Consider the following 19,887-nt stretch of genomic DNA (forward strand, 5'->3'; position numbering starts at 1 on the left):
TGGAGTGTGACGCCCCCGATTTAATCGTACACTAATCATGCACGCAAATGTGTACGATCAAGATCAGGGACTCACGGGAAGATATCACAACACAACTCTACAAATAAAATAAGTCATACAAGCATCATAATACAAGCCAGGGGCCTCGAGGGCTCGAATACAAGTGCTCGATCATAGACGAGTCAGCGGAAGCAACAATATCTGAGTACAGACATAAGTTAAACAAGTTTGCCTTAAGAAGGCCAGCACAAACTGGGATACAGAACGAAAGAGGCGCAGGCCTCCTGCCTGGGATCCTCCTAACTACTCCAGGTCGTCGTCAGCGGGCAGCACGTAGTAGTAGGCACCTCCGGTGTAGTAGGGGTCGTCGTCGACGGTAGCGTCTGGCTCCTGGACTTCAGCATCTGGTTGCGACAACCAGAAAGAAGGAAAGGGGGAAAAAAGGGGGGGAGAAAGCAACCGTGAGTACTCATCCAAAGTACTCGCAAGCAAGGAACTACACTACATATGCATGGGTATATGTGTAAGGAGGCCATATCAGTGGATTGAACTGCAGAATGCCAGAATAAGAGGGGGATAACTAATCCTGTCGAAGACTACGCTTCTGGTCACCTTCGTCTTGCAGCATATAGAAGAGAGTAGATTGTAGTCCTCCAAGTAGCATCTCCAAGTAGCATCGCATAGCATAATCCTACCCGGCGATCCTCCCCTCGTCACCCTGTTAGAGAGCGATCACCGGGTTGTATCTGGCACTTGGAAGGGTGTGTTTTATTAAGTATCCGGTTCTAGTTGTCATAAGGTCAAGGTACAACTCCAAGTCGTCCTGTTACCGAAGATCACGGCTATTCGAATAGATTAACTTCCCTGCAGGGGTGCACCACATAGCCCAACACGCTCGATCCCATTTGGCCGGACACACTTTCCTGGGTCATGCCCGGCCTCGGAAGATCAACACGTCGCAGCCCCACCTAGGCTCAACAGAGAGGCCAGCACGCCAGTCTAAACCTAAGCGCGCAGGGGTCTGGGCCCATCGCCCTGAGCACACCTGCACGTTGCGTACGCGGCCGGTGAGCAGACCTAGCAACCTCCATTACAAAGGAAGTTGCGTTAACGCAGTCCAACCCGGCGGGCGCCGCTCCGTCGCTGACGTCTGAAGTGCTTCGGCTGATACCACGACGTCGGGATACCCATAACTACTCCCACGTAGATGGTTAGTGCGTATAGGCTCGTAGCCAGACTCAGATCAAATACCAAGATCTCGTTAAGCGTGTTAAGTATCCGCGAACGCCGAACAGGGCCAGGCCCACCTGTCTCCTAGGTGGTCTCAACCTGCCCTGCCGCTCCGCCACAAAGTAACAGTCGGGGGCCGTCGGGAACCCAGGCCCACCACTACCTGGATGGAGCCACCTGCCCCTTCAGCCCCCAACTCCGAATAGTATCACAGGTAATGTAACAGTGTAAAGTATATAGTATATGCCCGTGATCACCTCCCGAAGTGATCACAGCCCAGTAGTATAGCATGGCAGACTGACAAGAATGTAGGGCCAATGATGATAAACTAGCATCCTATACTAAGCATTTAGGATTGCAGGTAAGGTATCAACAGATGTAGCGACAATGTCAGGCTATGCATCAGAATAGGATTAACGAAAGCAGTAACATGCTACACTACTCTAATGCAAGCAGTATAGAGGAGAATAGGCGATATCTGGTGATCAAGGGGGGGGGGCTTGCCTGGTTGCTCTGGCAAGAGAGAGGGGTCGTCAACTCCGTAGTCGAACTGGTCAGCAGCAGCGTCAGTCTCGTAGTCTACCGGAGATAAGAGGGGGAAGAAACAATGAATACAATGCAAACATAAACACGACGATGCGTGACGTGACAATGAGCGGTGATAGGTGTGCCCTAACGTGGTATGAGGTGGTACCGGTTAAGGGGGGAAACATCGGGGAAGTATTCCCGGTGTTTCGCATTTTCGGGCAGAGGAGCCGGAGGGGGAAAGTTGCGAGTTCGATAGGTTAGGGGTGTGTGGCGGACGAACGGACTGCGTATCCGGAATCGTCCCGTCGTTCTGAGCAACTTTCATGTTGAAAATATTTTAATCCGAGTTACGGATTAAAAGATATGATTTTTAAAAGATTTTAACAATTTTGGAATTTAATTATTTATTTAATTAATTCAAAAAAAATGTATTTTATGACGTCAGCATGATGTCATGCTGACGTCAGCAGTCAACAGGGGTTGACTGAGTCAACCCTGACATGTGGGTCCCGTGGGACCCACCTGTCATACACTGTTAGGTTAATTAGGATTTAGTTAAACTAATTACTGTTTAATTAAGCTAACAGGTTAATTAGATTAATTAATTAAGGTTAATTAACTTAATTTAATTAATTAATTAATTAATTAAATTTGTTTTATTTTAATTATTGTTTTTATTTATTTATTTATTTATTTATTTAAACTCCCTTTTTTTTAAAACGTTTCTGGGGCTGGGGCCCCTTTGTCAGTGGGCCAAAGGCCTAGCGGGTTTGGGCGCTATCGGGCGGGCGTTGGCGCCCGACTGGGCGAGTGCTCGCCCGCAGGGATTGCAGCGGGGCGAGGCCACCGGGGCTGCGGTGGGGCGCCGACCAGGGCGGTGGCGTGGTGGCCGGCAGGGTGGCCGCGGGGCAGATGCGGGTCGGCGCGGCTGGGTGCGAACAGCGCGGCCAGCAGTGGCGCTGTCAGGAGAGGCCGGAGGAGGCCACGGCGACGGGCGCACGCGGAGGAGCTCGTCGGGGCAGTCGGGAGCGGCGACTTGCAACAGAGAGGGGGAGAGGGGCACTGGGAGGCGTGGTGCTGAGCGCGGCGAGGGCGGGTGGTGCGGCGACGGAGCCGCGGCGGAGGGGCGCCGGATGTGAGGGCCGCCACGGGCGCGGCTGGCGCAGTTGACCGGCGCGAGCAAGGACGGCAAAACGCCGGCGAGCTAGGGAGAGGCCACGGCCGTGTGCGAGCGCGGCGGGCGTAGGGGAACGGAGGCCGAGGGCCTCACCGGGCTTTGTAGGGACTAGGGGCAGCGGGCGCGGTGGAGGTCGGGGGCGACCGGCGAGGAGGGAGTCGGGGAGGCGTGCGCCGGCGTCGGGGAGGGCGGGGGCCGTCGGGGTCGTCTCGGTCGGGGGTCTCCGCCCCCGATCCAGATCGGGCGAGGGCAGGGGAGAGGGGTGGGGGCGCGTGGGGGGGGGAAGGAGTGGGGCGGCTAGGGTTCGGCCGCGGGGGGTGGGGGGGTATGTGGCCGGGGCGGCTGGGCCGATGGGCCGGCCCAAGAGGGGGGGGAAGTTGGGCCAGGCCAGGGGCCAGGTGGGGTGGGGGAACTGGCTGGGCCAGGGGGTTTTCCCCTCCCTCTCCCTTTTTTTTTCTTTCTTTTCTTTTATTAATTTTCTTTTCTGTTTTTAGATTATTTAAAATGCCAAAGCATTTTACAAAAATTAGTGCACCCCACCATAATTATGTTAGCTATTTTAGACAACCCCCGAAAATTTTTAGTTTTGGTTTTGAAACTTTTTATCTTTGCTCTTGTTTTGATTTTTGTTTTAGAACGGGTTCGGATCTAACGCGAGTTTATCCACAGTAACTGAGGTGACGTGGCAACATTAGTGGGGATTACTGTAGCTTAATTACCCGGGCGTCACAATTCTCCTCCACTACAAGAAATCTCGTCCCGAGATTTAAGAGGGGAGCAAGGGGGAAAGTTCTGGTTACAATATTCTAACGGATCTTCTCGAAGAAGTTAATTCCTTTCGTTGATGTCTTCAATCCTTTATTCCGATGCATCATGATAAACTTGTCACCATTTATTCGGGAACTCCATCGTACTTACGAATAGGTAAGGGGTAGCTCTACAATGATAGGATGTTATAAGGGAAAATCATCTGGGGGTATCCCAAGAATGAACTTATGAGTATCTCTCGAGTTGAACAAATGACACACATCGAGAGCAAAGTAAGACAGTGCGATAAGAAGTTTCAAGCGGATAGGCAATCGTTCATTGCCTGAAACAGAGTGTGAATGGGGTTCAGAGCAACAGGAATAAGTATTGTGTCCGATACCAGAATTGATCACTAGGAAGGTGGCTCGCAAACTACATACGAAGTCAAGCTGTAGGAATAACTTTGGCAACAGGGTGTATAGGAGAGTCAGGTTTCGATCCTGTGAAACTGTGGGTTATGGGCCCACCATGTGGTTGAAAGTAGGAAGGGGGCCGACATTTTGCACGTTCATGATAGTAAAGTGTGTCAAAGGGTAGCCTGTCAGATATGTCGGCAACAACATCGATACCAAGGGCGAGGGACGAAGAGAACCATTTTCCTGCTCGTTGAACGAGGCGGGCCAATAGGCAAAGTTCTCATCCATCGGTGGCTACCGGAATGTTTTCAACAATAGTAACAGGGTCTTGCTGACAGAGTTGTACACCGAGGTGTTTACATAAGCAGGAGAACATTACTGCTTAGATCATATAGACCACAAGAAAGGTTAAACAAAACAATGGAAAGGAAAAGGTGATCATCAGATCAAATAGAACAATGGAATGGAAAATATGTTTAAGCACATATTTCGAGGGTATATCCTTCCCAAGGATAAGCAGAGCATGATATCCATGACAGGATATAATGTAGAAAACCATTTAGGTAAGGGGAGAGAAATTTCATGACACTACCCATACAAAGGTGTTTGGATAATTGATAAGGAAAATTTAGCATTTGCTTTAAATGTTCTTGTTGAAAATCGGAGTATCACAGACATGCTTCGAGATAGCATTGACATGGTCTTCAAGCAAAGGTCGGACTTGGATATACAAAGGATTCACCAGGAACAACTTATAGAATAAGCATTACAATTTCCTTATGGAAGAATGGAAAACCTTGCTGGAAAGGAAACTTTAACACTAGGTCCTCCGACCAGGTGTGCTAGGCATGACATCACCTTACCGATATATAAGGACCAATGTTATAACTCTTGGGAAAAATGTTCCAACCATCATATCTGATCGAGATTCAGATCCGATCGGTGTTAGGATACCTCAGACTCAGGATGCCTGAAAAAGGTGCAAAATAAATTGACGAGATGACCTTGTAAGATTCTCGGGAAATGCACTATGGGAATGAGTATCGACACAAGAGTTCATCATTTAAACCAAAGAGAGGGTGACGGGGTAGATGATGGAGTCAGCGACAATCCTCGAGATTTCCAAAAAGGTGGACTTCCACAACTATGTGAACAAGGAGATAACATTTGTCAGATCAAATGATATAATGATGTATGCTCGAGGAAAACATACACAATTAACATTGGTTGAAAGGTGCGCCCGAAATATGGGCTGGGTAGCACGATCAATGTTAGAATGGTGATTCGATAACCAATGGTCTAAGAATGAAATATCGACCATTAACTTCAAAGCAATAGGGCTGCTAGAAGTTTTGAATTCACGCATCATAGTTCATTTGTCGGTTTTCCGGTTAGAAACAACACAAGGACCAAGAGATGAAGGTAGATGGCGGGATGTATAACTTGTAGCAAGAATTATTAAGAGGTGGTGATATTCCCACAACATTCTTGATATATAAGATGGTATTACTTCAAGGTAGGACATAAGACAAGCTGGGTAGCCAGGAACTCAAGGTACAGCCACAACACAAACAAGTTTGTGTTGGTAAGAAGGCAAGGAAATAGTCGATGACAACACAATTTACCAAGGGACAAGGATGGTATTTCCCATGAAGAATTCAATAGATATCTTCGAAGAGCATCAAAATGTTGATGTTGATCATGACACATTTGTCAAGAGATTTCATGCAGATGTAGTCGATCAGCGACGACATCAAGTCAAAGGAATGATGAAGCAAGAGGTTATTGGAACCACAGTTACGACACAAACTCGAAACCAAGCTTGTTGTTCAAGGCGAAATGATATGACGATGAGGACCGACGTAAGGTTAGTTCATCGTCGAAAATTGTGCTCCGAGAAGAAGGACCGAGTAGCACAGTTAAAATCATCACGACAATGATATAGCCAAACAGGCTAGGAATGGCGTGATCGGGTACAAACTCGTACTTATAGAAGCTTACTGAAGAGTTGTTGAACCGTAGTGCGGTCTCGGTTCATTTATCGGTGTCTTTGAGTGTTTAATAACTCAGAGCCCGTGAAAAATTGGAATCAGTGGGAAGGTAGTACTTGATGAAGAGCTCATAAGAAGTTATGCAGTTCCATGATAATCTCGAGATACCAGGGGTAATACTCGATGACATATCAAAGTAGAGGTTGGACGGGGGTTATTGCTCTACAGAAGACAAGTGCTAAAACTTGCACGAGAAATGGTATTTAAAAGAGAACACGGTCGGAACCACGATTGCAAAAGGCCGGATCCTAGATATAAGATGAACTTATACCGAAGGAATAATTCATTTAAGAGAAGCTTTAATGATAAGATATACATCGTGTCCATGGGCATGAACACAAAGTTCAAGGTCGACTCCCACTTCTTCAATGTATAACCTTCCATTCACTTCTCGCTTTGATAAAGGCATTAGTGCTGAAAGTTTTACCTGGTGAAATACCAGATGAGTATGACTAGTGAAAACTTCCGAGTTCACACATATAAAGGAAGGCATAGGTTCAACCCGTCAGGGTATCATGGAAACATATACCACAAGCTTCAATAGTAAATGCCACCAGCTCGAAAGCAGAGCATGGTTGGCCAAGCAGAGGATACAACTTAACAAGGGCGTCATGTATAAGGGGAAGAACTCACAAAGGGTTCCAATGTGAAGGACACTGTCGGATAACAATCCAACAAAGGACTTGATAGTCCACAAAGGACCTGATATGAGTATCAGTACTCAACTAGAGGGAGAAGAATGCAAGGAGATCAGATTATAGAAACAACTGACTAACTCAATTGTCAAATGCAAAGGAATTATGATTTCCAAATCAAGGGATCAGAAGCAATGCTCTGATTAGGGATGGATAAGTTGAATAGCATTAGGGTATAATCAACGCCAACTGGATTGGTCGAGAACCAATTCTAGTTAAAAGAATGGCAGCTCAGCCGGAAAGGTAATTTATAAGGATCAATGATGTTTGCGGGTATTCGCAAACATATTGAGTCAACAGACTCAAAATGATAATGACAAGGAATGTCATTAAGACTACGAGACTTATGGGATTAACCATAATGCAAGCAAGCAAGAATTTCAAGAGCCAAAGGCTCCAGAGGATTCTCGGAAGATCGAATAGTATTTTGAAGAATTTTGTGTAACACATGAACAACAGGGGATGAGCGGATACTCGACAAGTGCGAGTATTTATTTGAGGGGGTATTCATGTAGTAAGGAACTGCTAGGCAGTAGGCACAAAGTATTCTCGGATCAATAGAGAAAACTTCGGGGTATCTTGTAATAACAAGATCACTGGGGGATGATCGTATGAATGGCAAGTGTAAGTAGTTATCCATACGGATTTATCGGTGGCCAGGAATAGCAAAAGTGATGGGCACAAAGTCTCGAGAGAATATCAAAGAGTATCTCCGAATTCTTCTGATTAGCAGACGATCATCTGAAGTGAGGGGCTCTCCGGGAGAAAGTACTCGCGAGAACCTAAAGTTAGTTTTGTTATTAGCAAAATCGTTTAACCCGAATAGAAGAGAGTTCAGAATCCCAGAGTAAAGATCGAGGAGTAAAAGATCCTAATACCACCCAATGGCGACGTGTGCCCGTAAGACACACAACCATGTTAGTAAAAGTTTTGCAATGTCTAGACTCGACTTCGGCCAAGGAGTTGGAAGGGGGATTCCTACAGGCAGTTGGCTCTGATACCAACTTGTGACGCCCCCGATTTAATCGTACACTAATCATGCACGCAAATGTGTACGATCAAGATCAGGGACTCACGGGAAGATATCACAACACAACTCTACAAATAAAATAAGTCATACAAGCATCATAATACAAGCCAGGGGCCTCGAGGGATCGAATACAAGTGCTCGATCATAGACGAGTCAGCGGAAGCAACAATATCTGAGTACAGACATAAGTTAAACAAGTTTGCCTTAAGAAGGCCAGCACAAACTGGGATACAGAACGAAAGAGGCGCAGGCCTCCTGCCTGGGATCCTCCTAACTACTCCAGGTCGTCGTCAGCGGGCAGCACGTAGTAGTAGGCACCTCCGGTGTAGTAGGGGTCATCGTCGACGGTAGCGTCTGGCTCCTGGACTCCAGCATCTGGTTGCGACAACCAGAAAGAAGGAAAGGGGGAAAAAGGGGGGAGAAAGCAACCGTGAGTACTCATCCAAAGTACTCGCAAGCAAGGAACTACACTACATATGCATGGGTATATGTGTAAGGAGGCCATATCAGTGGATTGAACTGCAGAATGCCAGAATAAGAGGGGGATAACTAATCCTGTCGAAGACTACGCTTCTGGTCACCTTCGTCTTGCAGCATATAGAAGAGAGTAGATTGTAGTCCTCCAAGTAGCATCTCCAAGTAGCATCGCATAGCATAATCCTACCCGGCGATCCTCCCCTCGTCACCCTGTTAGAGAGCGATCACCGGGTTGTATCTGGCACTTGGAAGGGTGTGTTTTATTAAGTATCCGGTTCTAGTTGTCATAAGGTCAAGGTACAACTCCAAGTCGTCCTGTTACCGAAGATCACGGCTATTCGAATAGATTAACTTCCCTGCAGGGGTGCACCACATAGCCCAACACGCTCGATCCCATTTGGCCGGACACACTTTCCTGGGTCATGCCCGGCCTCGGAAGATCAACACGTCGCAGCCCCACCTAGGCTCAACAGAGAGGCCAGCACGCCGGTCTAAACCTAAGCGCGCAGGGGTCTGGGCCCATCGCCCTGAGCACACCTGCACGTTGCGTACGCGGCCGGTGAGCAGACCTAGCAACCTCCATTACAAAGGAAGTTGCGTTAACGCAGTCCAACCCGGCGCGCGCCGCTCCGTCGCTGACGTCTGAAGTGCTTCGGCTGATACCACGACGTCGGGATACCCATAACTACTCCCACGTAGATGGTTAGTGCGTATAGGCTCGTAGCCAGACTCAGATCAAATACCAAGATCTCGTTAAGCGTGTTAAGTATCCGCGAACGCCGAACAGGGCCAGGCCCACCTGTCTCCTAGGTGGTCTCAACCTACCCTGCCGCTCCGCCACAAAGTAACAGTCGGGGGCCGTCGGGAACCCAGGCCCACCACTACCTGGATGGAGCCACCTGCCCCTTCAGCCCCCAACTCCGAATAGTATCACAGGTAATGTAACAGTGTAAAGTATATAGTATATGCCCGTGATCACCTCCCGAAGTGATCACAGCCCAGTAGTATAGCATGGCAGACTGACAAGAATGTAGGGCCAATGATGATAAACTAGCATCCTATACTAAGCATTTAGGATTGCAGGTAAGGTATCAACAGATGTAGCGACAATGTCAGGCTATGCATCAGAATAGGATTAACGAAAGCAGTAACATGCTACACTACTCTAATGCAAGCAGTATAGAGGAGAATAGGCGATATCTGGTGATCAAGGGGGGGGGGCTTGCCTGGTTGCTCTGGCAAGAGAGAGGGGTCGTCAACTCCGTAGTCGAACTGGTCAGCAGCAGCGTCGGTCTCGTAGTCTACCGGAGATAAGAGGGGGAAGAAACAATGAATACAATGCAAACATAAACACGACGATGCGTGACGTGACAATGAGCGGTGATAGGTGTGCCCTAACGTGGTATGAGGTGGTACCGGTTAAGGGGGGAAACATCGGGGAAGTATTCCCAGTGTTTCGCATTTTCGGGCAGAGGAGCCGGAGGGGGAAAGTTGCGAGTTCGATAGGTTAGGGGTGTGTGGCGGACGAACGGACTGCGTATCCGGAATCGTCCCGTCGTTCTGAGCAACTTTCATGTTGAAAATATTTTAATCCGAGTTACGGATTAAAAGATATGATTTTTAAAAGATTTTAACAATTTTGGAATTTAATTATTTATTTAATTAATTAAAAAAAAATGTATTTTATGACGTCAGCATGATGTCATGCTGACGTCAGCAGTCAACAGGGGTTGACTGAGTCAACCCTGACATGTGGGTCCCGTGGGACCCACCTGTCATACACTGTTAGGTTAATTAGGATTTAGTTAAACTAATTACTGTTTAATTAAGCTAACAGGTTAATTAGATTAATTAATTAAGGTTAATTAACTTAATTTAATTAATTAATTAATTAATTAAATTTGTTTTATTTTAATTATTGTTTTTATTTATTTATTTATTTATTTATTTAAACTCCCTTTTTTTAAAACGTTTCTGGGGCTGGGGCCCCTTTGTCAGTGGGCCAAAGGCCTAGCGGGTTTGGGCGCTATCGGGCGGGCGTTGGCGCCCGACTGGGCGAGTGCTCGCCCGCAGGGATTGCAGCGGGGCGAGGCCACCGGGGCTGCGGTGGGGCGCCGACCAGGGCGGTGGCGTGGTGGCCGGCAGGGTGGCCGCGGGGCAGATGCGGGTCGGCGCGGCTGGGTGCGAACGGCGCGGCCAGCAGCGGCGCTGTCAGGAGAGGCCGGAGGAGGCCACGGCGACGGGCGCGCGCGGAGGAGCTCGTCGGGGCAGTCGGGAGCGGCGACTTGCAACAGAGAGGGGGAGAGGGGCACCGGGAGGCGTGGTGCTGAGCGCGGCGAGGGCGGGTGGTGCGGCGACGGAGCCGCGGCGGAGGGGCGCCGGACGTGAGGGCCGCCACGGGCGCGGCTGGCGCAGTTGACCGGCGCGAGCAAGGACGGCAAAACGCCGGCGAGCTAGGGAGAGGCCACGGCCGTGTGCGAGCACGGCGGGCGTAGGGGAACGGAGGCCGAGGGCCTCACCGGGCTTTGTAGGGACTAGGGGCAGCGGGCGCGGTGGAGGTCGGGGGCGACCGGCGAGGAGGGAGTCGGGGAGGCGTGCGCCGGCGTCGGGGAGGGCGGGGGCCGTCGGGGTCGTCTCGGTCGGGGGTCTCCGCCCCCGATCCAGATCGGGCGAGGGCAGGGGAGAGGGGTGGGGGCGCGTGGGGGGGGGGGAAGGAGTGGGGCGGCTAGGGTTCGGCCGCGGGGGGTGGGGGGGTATGTGGCCGGGGCGGCTGGGCCGATGGGCCGGCCCAAGAGGGGGGGGGAAGTTGGGCCAGGCCAGGGGCCAGGTGGGGTGGGGGAACTGGCTGGGCCAGGGGGTTTTCCCCTCCCTCTCCCTTTTTTTTTCTTTCTTTTCTTTTATTAATTTTCTTTTCTGTTTTTAGATTATTTAAAATGCCAAAGCATTTTACAAAAATTAGTGCACCCCACCATAATTATGTTAGCTATTTTAGATAACCCCCGAAAATTTTTAGTTTTGGTTTTGAAACTTTTTATCTTTGCTCTTGTTTTGATTTTTGTTTTAGAACGGGTTCGGATCTAACGCGAGTTTATCCACAGTAACTGAGGTGACGTGGCAACATTAGTGGGGATTACTGTAGCTTAATTACCCGGGCGTCACATGGAGCACGTGCTCATCCTCCTCTTCATACGCTGCATGCATAGACACAGCTCCACCAGCTGCTCACGTGCTTGGCAATGCGGCGGCATCGAGGAGGGACTGCAGAAGATGTGAGCGGGCGAGCCTTTGGCTTCATGGCACAGGGTTGTTGGCGACACAACGGTGATGGGCAAGAAATTGTTGGCCGGAGCAGGCGGGCGCCGGCATGCACAACGGTGGCGGCGGCATATTGATGAATGCGCGTATGGGAGCTTACTTTAGTTTTATATAGGGTTGGTCAAACTGAAATAAAACTGTACTAGTACACGTAAACATTAGACTTAAGCAGCGCTTTTATTAGTTACCACAGCCACGATACGAAATCATGTGCAAGCGTGTGAACTGCAGCCGCGCGGTCGATCGAACGGTGCGTCATTGTGTCGCGCTTGAAGGACATCCACCTAACCTTTTTGTGTGTGTGAAAACAATCCCTGAATATTACTCAACTATTTTTCCTGAAAAGTTCTTGACGCTACAATATTTCCATATATTTGAATTTAACTCCAATTCGTGTTTATTTCGATTTGGATGTTTTAGGTGCGCCCTAATTTTTTTAATAGTGGTTTTGTGTGTGTGACTGGGAGAGAACGTGTGTATGTGTCCATATGTGTGTTGTGGTGGAAGGGAAATGTAGAGACGGTGTGCGTGTGATAGAAACATAGAAAGGTGTGAATGTGCAAATGATCATGCATGAGTGAGACATAGACAGATGCCGATACGTTGTGTATACATGAGAGAACGGTCTTCTATTTTACTTGTGTGTGTGTGTGAGAGAGAGAGAGGAGCATGCGTAACACAACAACCATCTCTCTCAATTCGTCCGTCCCTCGCACGATGGCATGTCACACATGCATCAACACGCACATTTTGACACCCTCACCCGGCCCCTTCCCACCTCAAGGCCCGCACAATCTCTTCGTGAATACCCTGTTTAGCATGTAGCTTTCCATCACATACACACACATTTCTCTCATTAGGTTTGTTTTCTCTCAATATCTGACAAACACACACACACACACAGCGCACACACACCCCCTCCCCCGAGCACACAATTCATCCCCATCCAAGGTTATATGGCGACCACTCTCGCTTGTGCTTCTCTGCACCCCAGCATGCACAACACCTCAATCTTCAAAGAGGGCGTCGAGGAGATCGAAGACGGCGACCACACTGCGCTAGAGAATGCGGGGCCATTTGGAAGCAGGATGATGTGACAACGGCTGACTGACTCCTCCCCCCACCCTCTCTCTCGCGCAAAATTACCAATCCCTCTCTCCCCCGCACAAAATTATCAATCCCTCAACCCACGAGATCCTTTCCCTCTTGTCCATGTTTTTCCAGCTCTCTCATCAGACCGGTTGTCTCTTCTCCTTCCACGTGTACAGAATCCGGATGCACATGCATCTCACGTATATTACATGTCTCCATCTTTCTCACAGACCTAACTTCTTCATCTCTCTTTGTCTCTCTCTATCTCTCTCTCTGTCTCGTTAGGTTTGTCTCCTACTCTCTCGTCCACATACATACAATCTTTCCCGCCCTATCTGCTCCATCTTGGCAAGCTCTCTTTGCACGTTTCATTCACACATTGGGATATGTTCAAAATGTTGCTTTTATAATGGCTGATGTCGAGTTATGGTTGGTTTTGTTGCATCCTACAAAGTAATAACTATGAAATGCATTTAGATTCTCATTTGACTGGGATTGTGTGAGTTTGAGCATGTTGTGAAGTACTATAGACCTCGTATACATCTTGGAATTCGACAATTATTGTAACTATTGAATTGTATAGACCATTACATTCGAAGTCAGTAGCCTAATATATTTATTTCACAATTTCAAAAAATGATTAGTTCACTACAAACTAAGAAAACAAATGTGTACTCCCTCCATTTTTATTTAAGTCCACCTATTAGCATTGGTCAAAGTCAAGTTTTGTAAACTCTCAAAAAGTTTATAACAAAAAATATTAACATATACAATAACAAATAAATACCATTAGATTCATTATTGAATGCACTTTCACGTCATACATATTTGTTAGGGTAAATGTTTATATTTTTCTATAAACTTGGTCAAACTTTAGGAAGTTTGACTTCGGTCAAACCTAATATGTAGAGTTTACTAGTAGTACTCGCTAGTTGCTTAGCCGAATCACCCAACATGCCACACGGGGAGTTCAGTGTCACAAAATTTTGAGGTCGGCGGGAAAACCTCCCATGACCCTGATTCGAGCAGTGGGAAGTTACCATCATAGCCTTCGGAACAGGCCTACGGATGACGCTTGGTAGGGGGCTGTTTTCGTAACTTCAGGTTCACCCTACCCAGCCAACCCCACCCCGGCACCCAGAGTAGTACACCTGAGTACTCCCCATTTTCTATTCCCACTGCAAAATAGACTTCTCCACGGCACCGCAGCCTTCGTGCTCCTCCCCTTCTACATCGATGCACTCGTCCACCACAGTGCATCTGCCTCATCGACAACCTCGTATGCCGCACTGGAGCCGGTCCACCGTTGTCGTCATACATAGAGGCTATTCCCCAGCACCGTCTTAAACGGTCTTGGATCTTCTTCCCGGAAGCCGACGCCAAGCGCAGAAGCACCACCGTCGTGGACAATGAACTGACTCCCATTGCCGACCATGACTCACGGAGGCCGCCGTGACCATCATTCTCCTCCTCGATTGGTAATGTGTGTATTGAATCACTTAGCAGTACATGTGCAGTTCCAATTTAGTTCATACCTACCCTTCAAATTCCTGGGTGCTATTGTTCCCTTAAAAGTAATTGGTTATAGCCTCCATTGTCCAACAGAATATCAGCTTGTAATTGTGCGTCGCTCCTGTATCGCGCTGTCCTTGGGTAGGTTTTTCATCCGCAACAAGTGGTGTGGCAAATGATGGAAAGTTTTTTAGAACTAGCAAGATGCCCAAGTGTTGCATGCATCAAGATGAATTTGTATGAGTAGTTTATCTTGTAGGAGAAAAGGATGAACGAGGGAAGGCCTTATTTGCAAATCTGGAGAGGGGTGTGGGTATCTTTTTGCAAAATTCCCATTGTTTCCTTCCTATCTGTCAGATAAAAATCGGACGGCCTATATTGCAGGATGCCAGGCACACCATCATCGCCAACTCCATTTTTTATAAGAAGTATAGAGAAAAAAAGTAGACAGTAGAGAAGTAGAGATAAATATTAAATATAAAAAAATATAACAGTAGAGAAGAGAGTAGAGATAGCAGAGACGTCGGGAAAGGATCACGCGCGCGCGGGAAAAAGCGGTCGGGCGTGCGCTAATTTTGGCGTGCGGCATCCAACGCGCTTTATAAATTCCTCTCATATCATGGTTTCTCTTTTTATCAAAAGCTTCATTCACAACAAACTCAACAAGAACTCGTGAGATAGGTTAGTATGAACCAATGCAAAACCTTATCATTTTCTACTGTAACAAATCACTTAAATTATTATTCAACATTGAATATTAAATGTCTCTGAATATTTAATACTCCTATCCTCAAATAGAATCATTAAACAAGCAAACATATGCAAACAATGCAAACATAACAGCAATCTGCCAAAATAGTACAGTCTGTAAAGAATGCAAGAGTATCAATACTTCCCTGACTCCAAAAATTATGAACTAAAATTCCCACTGTAATAAATTTATCAGAGCTCAATATGCAAAAATATTCAACGTTAGACCATGCTCTGACTTTTCTAGGGAACTTTTGCAACATCGGTAAAATTTGTGTTTTCAAACAGCAACATGTATACTAGCAAAATAAGCATGGCAAAGGCTATCCTTGACTTTTTTATTGAAACTAAAGATGCAAAACATTAATCTAAATAACAAAAGTAAGAACTAACAAAATAAAATGACGCTCCAAGCAAAACATATATCATGTGGTGAAAAAAAATATAGCTCCAAGTAAAGTTACCGATGAACGAAGACGAAAGAGGGGATGCCTTCCGGGGCAACCCCAAGCTTAGTTGCTTTGTTGTCCTTGAATTTTACCTTGGGGTTCCTTGGGAATCCCCAAGCTTAGGCTCTTGCCACGCCTTATTCCATAGTCCATCGAATCTTTACCCAAAACTTGAAAACTTCAACCACACAAAACTCAAAACAAAACTCGTAAGCTCCGTTAGTATAAGAAAACAAAAGACTACTTCAAGGTACTGTAATGAACTCATTATTTGTTTATATTGGTGTTAAACCTACTTTATTATAACATCTCTATGGTTCATACCACTTAATACTAGCCATAGATTCATCAAAATAAGCAAACAACACAATGAAAACAGAATCTGTCAAAAACAGAACAGTCTGTAGTAATTTGTATCAAACGTATACCGCTGTAACCCCAAAAATTATGAAATAAATTTCTGGACCTGAGTAATTTGTCTATTAATCATCTTCAAAAAGAATCAACCTAAAATCACTCTCCAGTAAAAAATGGCAGCTAATCTCGTGAGCGCTAAAGTTTCTGTTTTTTTACAGCAAGATCACATAAACTTCACCCAAGTCTTCCCAAAGGTTCTACTTGGCACTTCATTGAAACAAAAGCTATAAAACATGATTACTACAGTAGCATAATCATCTGGACACACAAAAACAGTAAGGATAAATATTGGGTTGTTTCCCAACAAGCGCTTTTCTTTAATGCCTTTCTAGCTAGGCATGATGATGAAAATGATGCTCACATAAAAGATAAGAATTGAAACATAAAGAGAGCATCATGAAGAATATGACTAGCACATTTAAGCCTAACCCACTCCCTATGCATAGGGATTTTGTGAGCAAACAACTTATGGGAACAATAATCAACTAGCATAGGATGGCACAACAAGCATAACTTCAAGAATTTAAGCACATAGGGAGGAAAGTTGACATTATTGCAACTCCTACAAGCATATGTTCCTCCCTCATAATAATTTTCAGTAGCATCATGAATGAATTCAAAAATATAACCATCACCTAAAGCATTCTTTTCATGGCCTACTAGCATAGAAGATTTACTACTCTCCACATAAGAAAAATTCTCCTCATTCGGAATAATGGGAGTATCATAAAAGACTTGAACACTAAAAATTGTTTCCACATTAAAAGAGTAATGTTCAGAAAAAGGGTAGTCATAATCATGACAAGATTTATAAATATAATCATCACTACTTTTTATAGCATAAGTTTCATCACAATAATTATCATAGGTAGGAGGCATGCTATCATCATAACAACTTTGCATATCGAAACTTAGGATGCTAAAAGTATCATCTTCACTAAACGTAGCATCCCCAAGCTTGGGAGAAACATTAATTTCAGCAAATATATTCTCAAATATGTCATTCTCATCAAACATAGCTTCCCCAAGCTTGGGCCCTTTCATATCATAAGCATAATCGCTCTCATCATTAAAAATATTGATAGCACCAATAGTATAGCAATTATCATCATCACAATGAGTAGTAGGAGCAACATAATTTGCAAGGGATACCTTTCTACCATTGTTGCTCCTTCTTTTCTTTTTATTCTTCACATTATGTGTGGGTTCAACCTTCCTCTTTGAGCTCCTTATTGATGAGATTGGTTGGATAGAAAGCTCCTCCTCGTTACCTGATTCATCATGAGAAATAATAGGAGGATATTGGGAAGTCTCTTCCCTTTCATTAGTATTCTCTTCATCTTCTATTTGTTTTCTTTTCTTTAGGTAATTGGCAATATAAGGATTTTCAATGCAATTCTCCGCACAATACATATAAATCTTCTCTAGATCAAAATGAAGAATTCCATCAAGGGCAAATTCTGGAATAATCTTAGTTATATGTTTAATTTCTTCATAACCCAAGAGCAAACTAAGTTCATTATGATGTGCAAGAGAAATCAAGTCATCACAATTTTTGGACACGATACGATCATGAAACAATTTGCATTGGGTACTAAAATGATCACGTTCATTGCAAAGTTCACAAGTATGTTTAAGAAAGTTTAAATTTTCAGCACACGCATCTAGCTCTTCTTGCAACAATTTGGTTTTTAAGTACTTATGCCTCTTGCAATATCTATCTTCCCTATTTGGTGTGTACTTACAAACCCAATCTACTCCACAAAAATCAACATGCTTATAGGAGACATTTTCATCATAACTAGTACAATCATCATTAGCATCATGGATATTCAAGGAATTCATACTAACAACATTGCATCATGCTCATCATTCACATATTTCATGCCAAGTATTCTATGTAATTCTTCTTCTAGCACTTGAGCACAATTATCCTTTCCATCAAACTCACGAAAGATATTAAAAAGGTGAAGCGTAGGAGACAAACTTAACTCCATTTTTTTGTAATTTTCTTTTATACACTAAACTAGTGCTAAAACAAGAAACAAAAAGATTCGATTGCAAGATCTAAAGATATACCTTCAAGCACTCACCTCGCCAGAAAAGAGCTTAGTGATGGAGTGTGAGTACCCTTTACCTAGCCTCCCCGGCAACGGCGCCAAAAACTGCTTGATGTCTACTACACAACCTTCTTCTTGTAGATGTTGTTGGGCCTGCAAGTGCACAGGTTTGTAGGACAGTAGCAAATTTCCCTCAAGTGGATGACCTAAGGTTTATCAATCCGTAGGAGGCGTAGGATGAAGATGGTCTCTCTCAAACAACCCTGCAACCAAATGACAAAGAGTCTCTTGTGTCCCCAACACACCCAATACAATGGTAAATTGTATAGGTGCACTAGTTCGGCGAAGAGATGAAGATACAAGTGCAAAATAGATAGTAGATATAGGTTTTTGTAATCTGAAATAATAAAAACAGCAAGGTAGCAAGTTGTAAAAGTGAGCGTAAATGGTATTGCAATGATAGGAAACAAGGCCTAGGGTTCATACTTTCACTAGTGCAAGTTCTCTCAACAATAATAACATAAATAGATCATATAACAAGCCCTCAACATGCAACAAAGAGTCACTCCAAAGCCACTAATAGCGTAGATCAAACGTAGAGATTATGGTAGGGTACGAAACCACCTCAAAGTTATCCTTTCTGTTCTATCTATTCAAGAGTTCGTAGTAAAATAACACAAAGCTATTCTTTCCGCTCAATCCATCATAGATTTCATACTAGAATAACACCTTAAGACACAAATCAACCAAAACACTAATGTCACCTAGATACTCCATTGTCACCTCAAGTATCCGTGGGCATGATTATACGATATGCGTCGCACAATCTCAGATTCATCCAACCAACATAAAAGTACATCAAAGAGTGCCCCAAAGCTACTAGTGGAGAGTCAAGAACGTGTGCCAACCCCTATGCATAGGTTCCCAATGTCACGAAACCCACAAGTTGATCACCAAAACATACATCAAGTGGCACATGATATCCCATTGTCACCACAGATAATCACGGCAAGACATACATCAAGTGTTCTCATAAAGACTCAATCCCATAAGATAACTTCAAAGGGGAAACTCAATTCATCACAAGAGAGTAGAGGGGGAGATACATCATAAGATCCAACTACAATAGCAAATCTCGGGATACATCAAGATCGTGCCATAGAGGAACATGAGAGAGAACATGAGAGAGAGAGAGATCAAACACATAGCTACTGGTACATACCCTCAGCCCCGAGGGTGAACTACTCCCTCCTCGTCATGGATAGTGCCGGGATGATGAAGATGGCCTCCGGTGATGGGATCCCCCTCCGGCAGGGTGCCGGAACAGGGTCTCGATTGGTTTTTCGTGGCTCTGGAGGCTTGCGGCAGCGGAACTCCTGATCTAGGTTCTGTTCTGGAAGTTTTTGGGTACGCAGGTATATATGGGTGCAGGAAGTACGTTGGTGGAGCTACGGGGGTCCCACGAGGTAGGGGGCGCGCCCAGGGGGCGCCCCACCCTCGTGAGCACCTCCCGTATCTCCTGACGTGCACTCCAAGTCCATCGGGTGGCTTTCCTTCCAAAAATAACTTCTCCAGTTAATTTCGTTCCGTTTTGACTCCGTCTGATATTCCTTTTCCTCGAAACACTGAAATAGGCATAAAACAGCAAATCTGGGCTAGGCCTCCGGTTAATAGGTTAGTCCCAAAAATAATATAAAAGTGGATAATAAAGCCCAATATTGCCTAAAACAGTAGATAAAGTAGCATGGAGCAACAAAAAATTATAGATACGTTGGAGACGTATCAGCGCCTCGGCCTCGGTAATTTCGACAACGCCAATGAGGCCGCCTGCGCATACGACGCGACGGCGGGGCGCCTCCGGTGGCCTCATAGAACATTGAACGTCCCCAACATGCCGACACAGGAGCGGGCGCAGGAGCTCGCGCCTCTGTCGCGGCTTAT

Source organism: Triticum aestivum, chromosome 2B (assembly GCF_018294505.1).
Source record: "Triticum aestivum cultivar Chinese Spring chromosome 2B, IWGSC CS RefSeq v2.1, whole genome shotgun sequence".
Taxonomy (NCBI): Eukaryota; Viridiplantae; Streptophyta; class Magnoliopsida; order Poales; family Poaceae; genus Triticum; species Triticum aestivum.